This window comes from Ictalurus punctatus, chromosome 18, assembly GCF_001660625.3.
Source record: "Ictalurus punctatus breed USDA103 chromosome 18, Coco_2.0, whole genome shotgun sequence".
In the NCBI taxonomy this organism is placed as follows: Eukaryota; Metazoa; Chordata; class Actinopteri; order Siluriformes; family Ictaluridae; genus Ictalurus; species Ictalurus punctatus.
In genome coordinates this window covers 8,318,929-8,330,000 of record NC_030433.2, presented here as the reverse complement: position 1 = coordinate 8,330,000, position 11,072 = coordinate 8,318,929, and the positions used below count along the sequence as shown (strand labels likewise).

General features: G+C 36.2%; 1 protein-coding gene across 1 annotated transcript in view; it reads right to left on the bottom strand.

The window, feature by feature from the left end:
• arid6 (AT-rich interaction domain 6) overlaps positions 1-2,930 on the bottom strand; it is a 10,336-nt gene extending 7,406 nt beyond the window's left edge. Inside the window, exon 1 of the mRNA XM_017493331.3 lies at positions 2,747-2,930. The gene's annotated coding sequence lies outside the window, so the exon portion shown is untranslated. The remainder of the gene's footprint in view (positions 1-2,746) is intronic.
• Between the last annotated feature and the right edge of the window lie 8,142 nt (positions 2,931-11,072).

Sequence of the window (11,072 nt, the reverse complement as noted above, 5' to 3'; positions counted from 1 at the left end):
AAATAGTACCAAGTGCCATTATATAATTAATAAATTGCTGTAATTGCTGAAGTAAGAGGAATAAAAGACTTCAGGGTGTGCTATTATAGGAAAACAATGAATATCAGGGTTGTATTTGAATTAGCATGAGTAGATTTTTTGTCTGTGGATATTGTACTACATTAAATATAACTATAAATGGATAAAAAATAAAATGTGTCATTCTTTAATTAATGAAATATTGTCATTTTTAGCAAATTGTTGTAGTACGAGGATTAATACACTTCAACATGCGCTGTTATTGGATAATAATCAGCTTCAGGGTGGTTTTTGCACCTGCATGAGGACATGTTTTTCTTTTTTCAACATTTCAAGTAGCTACAAACAGATAAAAAGTACAACATGTTCTTCAATTAATGAAATATTATAAATGTAGGAAATTTGCTGTGGTATGAGAGGGTTCAAACTCTTCTGGATATGCTGTTGCAGGAGAATAATAATAATAAAAATAATAATAACTTTTGGGTTGTGACAGGAAGCTGCATCGTTGCTGTATTTTTCCATTATTAACTTATCATTGAGTGGAAATATGAGTAAAAAAAAACAAACAAAAAAACAAAACAAAACCAATCTGATTCCCAACCGCAAAAATAAATAAAATAAAATAATAAAATAATAAAATAATTCATTGTTCAACCAACAGTTGAGAAATATTATCTTGAATTGTTGATAACTATCGGGTGAATGCAGTGATCCATGGAGGATAAAAGGGGCGGAGACAGAGATCAGGAGGTAGACGTCAAAGTCAAAGGTGTGGCACTTGATTTCTATCGTTTATAGCATTTAAGAAGTGTGTGATTTCCGGGTTAAAAGAAAGTGGAATTCAGTCCATTTCTCCCCTGTCTCTCATAACCTAAATGACCAGTTCTCTTACATGTGTTAAGTTTACAGCTTATCATCCTGCAAAATGCATCTTTAAATCATCACACTCGCTTTGTAGCTCCGGGGGAAAATAATTCAGACACTAAACATGTCTTGGCTGGTGGAAAGCCCGCCTAGTCCTTCAATATCAGGACTTCCTTACATTCGCGTTTAACAGATCCTTTAAACACTTTGTCATGCAGATTAAAAAGCAAGACTGAAATATATAACATTATATTTTATATAACCCTAACCCACAAACCCTAACTAATTCCTCAATGATTCCTTAATGTCACTATATATATATATATATATATATATATATATATATATATATATATATATATATATATATATATATATATATATAAAACAGTTTAAAGCTATTGATTTTGATGCATTTCTGATTATATTCTACTGTGTAAAAAATTCAGGATTATTCACACATACAAATACTTCCCTTAGGAAACAAATTTTTATAAAAGTTTATTGTTTCTTCTAATTATAAATAAATTCATTAATAAATTAAATAAATTCAAATGAATATTTAAAACTGGGGAAAAGAGACGTGGACAGTCACTGACACATGCAAGACTCAACTTAACTACATAGAATTAAGCTTGTGAAATGTGTGTTAGTTTAATCAGTGTGTATGAAATTGTGCATTCAGGAGAATCGCGCTATAAAATGTGCGTACACAGTGAACATATGTCAAATTTTGAATAGTTAATTAATATAGTTTTTTTCTGATTAAGTTCAATAAAAAAAAAAAAACTGGTGCAAAATCGGTGCATTTAAAAAATGTAAAACAAAAATGTTCACGTTCATTTTCAAAGATGAAGTTTATAGGTAAAATATTAATCATTACCCAGTAAAGATCACTTTAATCCTACCTTTGATGTGCTCACGCGTGTGAAATGCAGCTAAAATACATAACTTTTACATGGAATTAGTCTATAATCACTATGTTAATACATGAAGATTAAATTGTCTTTCAGCACCCTCTTACTATGAACATGTGCATTACCTCATCAGCTACTCGCTGGGAAAATATATTTATGTAATTTAATTTGATAAAATTATGTTAATTGATCATATAATAAATTAAATGTATTGTGCTATATAATCTATATAAATGCACAACTGATGTATTGAAAATAAATAAATGCAGCTTTTAGGATTTTTGCTGTTGTTGTTGTTATTGTTCTTGTTGTTATTAGCTGATTCTGTAATTCCTGTATCCGTGATTGTTCTTGATTATAAAATCTTATTATAAAGTTTCAGTAGCATTTCACTAGCCTATAAATGTGAACCAATATAGCAAGCACACACTGTCTACTTTTATTAGGTTTTGATTTATATTAGATTTATGTGGTTCATATCTTATACTTATTTTTTTTCTTTGGATTATTCTTATTATTCTTAAATGGATTGTAAATGCTCATATAATTAAAACAAATTTGAGTTTTGCTAAATTTACATTTCACATTTATGTTAATATTACACAGTATTACAAAATATTGTGTTTTTTTTTTTTTTTAAATGACTTTCCATCAGAAGTGTAAGGTTGGGACATGGAGAGTGTGAAAATGGTTGTAAGTGATGCGTACGGTTAATTTATGAATGCAAGACACTGATTTTTGCATTCATTGTGAATTACATTTTATCTATGGAATTACTCCATTGAAGAGCATTTAGGTGATTTTTCTACTCAGTCACCTCACTGTGCATGTCAGACCTCCAGGACTTGGAGAACAATGCACTCTTTACTGGTTTGACTGAGATTTATCCAATATTACAAGATTTAAAAGCTCATTACATCCCATCACCAAGTCTCAGATCTTACCTGTGTGTCTATAAATGTCCTCAGTAAAGATCTGCACAAATCCAATGTACGTTGTCTTTAATGTCGCTGTCTGGCTGCGAGTGTGTGTTTCTGGCATGAAGTCACTGTTCTGACTGTCACACACCAAACAGGACCAGCAGCACTTTTAACTGAGTGACATCACGACCTGTTAGTAATAAGACGTTACACCTTATGTAGGGTATAAGTGTATCTGGAAGTGTTTTTGGAAGTGTGGGTGTGTGTGTGGGTGTGTGTGTGTGTGTGAGGCATGAAGAATGCATGAGAGTCAGACTGGTTTCACCGGTTCTAAAAACGGCTCCAGAACACAATATTGACAATAATTATACCTATCATAAATATTGCTAATTATGTAATTATATTTGAAATGTAAAATTATATTAATTGGTGGAAGTAACACCCTGATGTGACAGAGGAAAAAATTAAATGCACAAGAGAGACTGGCAGACATGGAATTAAAATATATTACTAATGAAACTAGAAAACCCGCGACCCTGAAGGAGTAAGCGGTAGAAGATGGATGGATGGATGAAACTAGAAAATAGACATTTAAAATGGTTTTCTTTATTATTGTTGTTTTTACCCATGGATATTTTATATATATATATATATATATATATATATATATATATATATATATATATATATATATATATAATGTATTAGTAGATAATAGATGTTTCATATTATTCTTTTTTGTATTTGAAATAGTTTAGAACAATTATTTAATTAACAGAAATAAATACATACTTTATTATCTTAAAAAAAAAAAATATATATATATATATATATATATATATATATATATATATATGTCTGTGTGACTGTGTGTGCGTGTATATATATATATATATATATATATATATATATATACAGTATCTCAAAAAAGTGAGTACACCCCTCACATTTTTGTAAATATTTGATTATATCTTTTCATGTGACAACACTGAAGAAATGACACTTTGCTAGTGGATGTTAGAGACCTTGTGCTCCTCCACCTTCCATTTGAGGATGCCCTGCAGATGCTCAATAGGGTTTAGTCCATTACCTTAACCCTCAGCTTCTTTAGCAAGGCAGTGGTCGTCTTGGAGATGTGTTTGGGGTCATTATCATGCTGGAATACTGCCCTGCGGCCCAGTCGCTGAAGGGAGGGGATCATGCTCTGCATCAGTATGTCACGGTACATGTTGACATTCATGGTTCGCTCAATGAACTGTAGCTCCCCAGTGCCAGCAGCACTCATGCAGCCCCAGACCATGACACCCCCACCACCATGCTTGACTGTAGGCAAGACACACTTGTCTTTGTACTCCTCACCTGGTTGCCGCCACACACACTTGACACCATATGAACCAAATAAGTTTATCTTTGTCTCATCAGACCACAGGACATGGTTCCAGTAATCCATGTCCTTAGTCTGCTTGTCTTCAGCAAACTGTTTGCGGGCTTTCTTGTGCATCATCTTTAGAAGAGGTTTCCTTCTGGGACGACAGCCATGCAGACCAATTTGATGCAGCGTGCGGCGTATGGTCTGAGCACTGATAGGCTGACCCCCCACCCCTTCAACCTCTGCAGCAATGCTGGCAGCACTCATACGTCTATTTCCCAAAGACAACGTCTGGATATGACGCTGAGCACGTGCACTCAATTTCTTTGGTCGACCATGGCGAGGCCTGTTCTGAGTGGAACCTGTCCTGTTAAACCGCTGTATGGTGTTGGCCACCGTGCTGCAGCTCAGTGTCAGAGTCTTGACAATCTTCTTATAGCCTAGGCCATCTTTATGTTGAGCAACAATTATTTTTTTCAGATCCTCAGAGAGTTCTTTGCCATGAGGTGCCATGTTGAACTTCCAGTGACCAGTATGAGGGAGTGTGAGAGTGATGACACCAAATTTAACACACCTGTTCCCTATTCACACCTTAGACCTTGTAACGCTAACAAGTCACACGACACTGGGGAGGGAAAATGGCTAATTGGGCCCAATTTGGACATTTTCACTTAGGGGTGTACTCACTTTTGTGAGATACTGTACATATGTGTGTGTGTGTATATATATATATATATATATATATATATATATATGTATATACAAAATATCAACACCAAATTTTATGCAACAAAAAAGACACTTTAAATGAAATGATAATAATAATAAATGATCTAAGATACTGATCACTGAACCCGTGAGCATCAGCCGATATCGATATCGATACTCATCCAATATTTTTCTCTAAAAGTTACTAAGCTTTAAAATTATTTTTTTTAGTTGAAACACTTAAAATATTATTTTTTAATTATGCAAATATAATAAAGTGTAAACATTAACAGTCAATCAAAAAACAAAAAGAAACAATCAACTGTTTTTTTTATGTAAATATTTCCAGTTACAAAAATCCTTCCAAATCCAATTTTAACTTGCTACAGGATCAGACTGAATTAGTTTTTTCCCCCCTGATATCCGATCCACTATTTTTTGCAGGTATCACACATACCGGTGCTGGTACCATATCACGCCCTCTGGAATGACCCAATTATGACTGTAATTACATTCCACAGCTCTCAACACCTCAACTCTCCCTTGTGTCTGGCCTATAAATAAATACCAACACATACCAGTGCAAATTATACCTATACTGTGTACTGCCTGCACCCTCACACACACACACACACTCACACACACACACACACACACACACACACACACACACACACACACACACACACCCTCACCCTCACACACACTCACACACACACACACACACACACACTCACACACACACACACACACACACCCTCACCCTCACACACACTCACACACACACACACTCACACACACACACACACACACACACTCACACACACACACACACACACTCACACACACACACACACACACACACACACACTCACACACACACACACACACACACACCCTCACACTCACACACACTCACACACACACTCACACACACACACACACACACACACTCACACACACACACAGACACACACACCCCCTCACACTCACACACACACACCCTCACACACACACACTAACACAAACACACTCACACACACACTCACACACACCCTCACACTCACACACACACACACTCACACACACACCCTCACCCTCACTCACACACACACACACACACACACTCACACACACATACCCTCACCCTCACACACACACTCACACACACACTCACACCCTCACACACACACACACACACACACACACACCCTCACACCCCCCACACACACATCCACATCCACACCCACATTCATCCACACACACACATCCACACCCACATACATACATACACACACACACACATACACACACACTACTTGCATTATGTAATGAATAAAACACTGTGTATCGTGCTGAAGCTGAGTCATTTTCCAATAACAGCAGGGTTTTATTCTTCTCATTCCACAGCAATTTGCCAACAAAAAGAATGACACATTGCACTTTTTCTTTCGTTTATCTCTGAGTGTATAACTGAAGCCCTGTGATGGACTGGCCTCCCATCCATGGTGTGTTCCAATTGTTCCCAGGACAGGCTCCAGATCCATCGCCATCCTGACCTGGATGGCACTTTTGCACAAGATGAAGCAATTCTAAATCTAACTGATTACAAATAGAATAATTCCAGTTGTACAAGTTGCGATGTACATTTTTCTTGAACCCATTTCATACTATTTCCTCATGCTTTTACATACACACCTATGTCATACACACCTATGTCATAATTCCTGTCCATATGAAATATGTAATTATACAATCTCTGCCTGGCATAATGGAATATACTCATAAAGATAGCAATTTAACATTTCATAGGCCAATTAACATAACCACCGTATTCATAATCAAATTATCACCATAGTCAGAATGTTGTTTTGCAACACACTGTTTTACCTCAGTGTCTGGATAACCATAAAATCATAAACCATACATAACATTTTAATATAAGCGATGTTCATGTTGATCATTTATTAGCATAATACGGTTCTGCATATAGTAAAGAATTGTAAAGATATATAATTAACACAAATCCCCATAATAAATTAACTTTAAAAAGTCTTTAGTCATTTTATCACTGACCCACCTGCTGCTTTTTTTTCTTTTTTTTTTTAGCTTTGTTTCAGGAAGTAAGCCAAAAGGCCTCGTCACCCAAACAACACCGAAGTAGATGGTATCACATTTTGTCTCAGAAGAACCTGTTTTCTTATTTAAGAAAACAGGAAAGTGGAACAATGTGCCAGTTGATTTAGAGCCCACATCCTGCTTTACGTCTAATAAGTACATAAGAATTGCAAACATTGGTGGATAAATACACATCATTAAATTATCGTGATCAGAAACAGTCACCAGCTGGAATTGTCTTTATTTCATAGTCATAAAAACCCCTATTTTGTAAAATGTTATTTCCGAAAAACACTACTAATTTTTTATTACATAATGCTGAAGAATCCTTTTCAGAAGTAAAATATTCGGAGACAATGTATTGTTTCTCAACATGGCAGCGGTTCTTTTAGCGATTTACACTAAGTTTAATTACACTGTCATTTTAGTCATATGGAACCCTTTATTAGTAATTTACCAACACATCTGTGGGAAATGTTGATGTTCCGGATGGATTTAGTCTCATTTAGACTGTCATTCTGTTTTCATATCGCGTATATAAAACTCTGAGTGCTTATGTGCTAGATAGGTGAATTGTTATCCTCAAACACTGCTAGCTTATGCTTAGTGCCCATATATTCCAGCAACATTGTTCTCACAACTATAAGCACACCAATCAGCCATAACATTAAAACCACTGACACATGAAGTGAATAAACAGTGATTATCTCATTACAGTGGCACCTGTCAAGGGATGGGATATATTATGCAGCAAGTGAACAGTCAGTTCTTGAAGTTGACGTATTGGAAGCAGGAAACAAAAAGACAGACAAGAGCCAAATTGTGACGGCTAGACGACTGGGTCAGAGCATCTCCAAAACAGCAGGTCTTGTGCAGTGTTCCCCGTATGTAGTGGTTTGTACCTACCAAAAGTGGTCCTGTGGTCCTTTGCAGATAAGACTGGACACACCTGTGCTATGGGAAGAAGGCGAGCCGGTGGAGGAAGTGTGATGCTCTGGGCAATGTTCTGCTGGGAAACCTTGGGTCCTGGTGTTCATGTGGATGTCATTTTGACACGCACCTACCTAAACAGTGCTGCAGACCGAGTACACCCCTTCATGGTAACAGAATTCCCTAATAGCAGTGGCCTCTTTCAGCAGGATAATGCTCCCTGACACACTGCAGAAACTGTTCAGGAACAGTTTGAAGAACATGACAAAGAGTTCAAGGTGTTGACTCAGCCTCCGAATTCCCAAGATCTCAATCCGATCGAGCATCTGTGGGACAAACAAGTCCGATCCACGGAGGTCCCACCTCACCACTTACAGGACTTAAATTATCTGCTGCTAGTGTCTTGGTGCCAGATACCACAGCACACCTTCAGAGGTCTTGTGGAGTCCACGTCTCAACACTATAAAACACACACACAAACACACACACAAACACACATACACACACACACACACACACACACACACACACACAATTATGTCACACTTTTACATTCATTTGCCAGCTTAAACTGCATTAAACATCTTTCTGCATCTCTCGTAACAACAATTTTTTTTTAAAGCGAATGGAATGGCAAATATGTGAACATAATACTCATATTACAGTTCTTCACATAGATTTCTCATGCAGCTAAGGTTTTAAATAATGAATTCATGAAGTAATTAAGGTTAATTAATTTTTTTTTAAATTAATCAAAAAAAAGCACACCCCTACATACACACCCACAAACACACACACACACACAATGGCATTGCTTTCCAAACAGTATTAAATGTGTTTTGTTAGATAGAGAAAACAAAGGTGTGAGCGAAAGAACATTTTGAAAGAACATTTTAATGAATGAATAAGTAATCCCAAACATAATGCAATGATTATTGTTTTAATCTGTCACAATTGTTTGTGTTTTAATCTGTCACAATCTACCAAAAAACGTGATTTTCCATCACATGTTCTATCATGCTCTGACATTCCTGCCAGCTTTGGCACACGATTCCACTTCAGGAACACAATCCAACCCTAAGTGCAATGTAAATATGACAATCTTGGAATTACACCTGTAATTAAAGTCCATCAATCTGAAATGACTCCTCCAAGGTGGTACAATCCAAAGCACTGCTTAGTAACAGTTTCTGTCATTACCTTGGTCGGATTTCATCACTTTCCTTTCCCACGAATGTGTTTCAGTTTAAATCTTCAGATCTGGTCAATTATCATAGCCTGATATCTTAACAACATAAATGCTGGAATCCCCCCCCAAGGCAAACATAGTATGAATGCAGAAACCATAACCAAATGTCACCAAATCTATCCATCCATCCATCTTCTATACCGCTTAATCCTTTTCAGGGTCATGGGGAAACCTGGAGCCTATGCCAGGGAGCATCAGGCATGAGACGGGGTACACCCTGGACAGGGTGCCAATCCATCGCAGGGCACAATCACATACACATTCACACACCCATTCACCAAATCTAATGACCAGGAATTCCACAAAGCTGGAGAAACACCAAAAACTGAGGAACTGGTGAAAATTCAACACAACCACCAAGGATCATGAATTTATGTTTGGATAAGTGACTTCAACAGGTTCCATGGATTATATAATTAAATCAATCTCACTTCAGAAGAACAGTTCCACACCCTCAGCCTATCTGTTGAGTGTTATTTCGTTAAACCTGTCATCGTTAAAAAATGTTTGTGGTATACGAGGGATGAACACATCGGGATGTGCTGTTAGAGGAAAATAATCAGTTTTGGTGTCGTAACAGAAACTCACACCACCTTGTACCTGCAGCAATTATTCATATATATATATTTTTAATTATTACATTCAATTAATTTGCTGGGTAATTTTACTTAATAGGGTGGAGAAGAACTTGCAGAGTTTCATGATGAAACTATATGAAGGATTTAAAAAGATGATATTTTATTTATATTAAAAACAAAGATGAGTGTTACAATTATTCATTTAGCAGATGCTTTTATCCAAAGCATCTTACAAATGACTTACAAATGTGTGTGTGTGTATATATATATATATATATATATATATATATATATATATATATATATATATATATATATATATATATATATATATATATATATATATGGAAATTGACCTGTGTAACTTTTTTTTAAAGAAAGTATATACATAATGTAACTGGAATAAGATTAAAGATTATCCTCCAGGGTTTGGGGTTTTGAAAAAAGTTTGCATGTTCTCCCCGTGCTTCAGGTGTTTCCTCTGGGTGCTCCAGTATTCTCCCACAGTCCAAAGACATGCATTGTAGGCTGATTGGCATCTCTAAATTGTCCGTTGTGTGTATGTGATTGTGTGTGCAATGGATTCGCACCCCGTCCAGGGTGTCCCCTGCCTTTTACCCTGAGGGATAGGCTCCAGACTCCCCACGACCCTGTACAGGATAAGCAGTACAGAAAATGGATTGATGGATGGCTTAACATTTTATTGCATATAGTTTTTTACGGTGAGAACCTTGAGCCATATTTACTTTAAATCAAATAAAATAATCACATTGACCATTTTCTGACACTAGGCCCATCTTGGGTAACAGGTTGCATCGGTTTGCTGACTCACAGCATAGAAATTCACGTTCTCTGTGATAAGAATAGCATGAACGATAACGATCATGTACATCTACATAATACAATAAAAAAAATAATTCTGGAATGTTCCATAGTCCTTCAAATGCCTACAGATTTTTGGTGTAGGCGTTTGAACATGTAAAACATGTTTGATGTTTAGCATTTTCTTCATTACTTTTGTTTTCTTTATTTGCTGGAGCTACGAGGCAGTGATGTCTGGTCGTGAGATTAAGCAGTGGAGCTTAAATTCTTACATTTAATGTATAATATCTCTAGCCGGCAGTGAAAATATTAGGGTTGAGCAATGGATTATATTACGAGGTCACATCGATGGTATTGGGGCAAACCCGTGACTTCTTCATAACATTCTTTTGTATTTTTCTTACAAACCATTTGTGTTACAGTCACACTTAGTTCCACAGAAAAGATTTTTTAAAAAAAGGTAATGAGCCTTAAGACATTTGCAAATAAACAGAATGGATGCCAAAAAATGAAACCTTATACTGATATCATTTGAAGACCGGAGAGAATAGCTCTGCTAGCCTATTTATACCAACC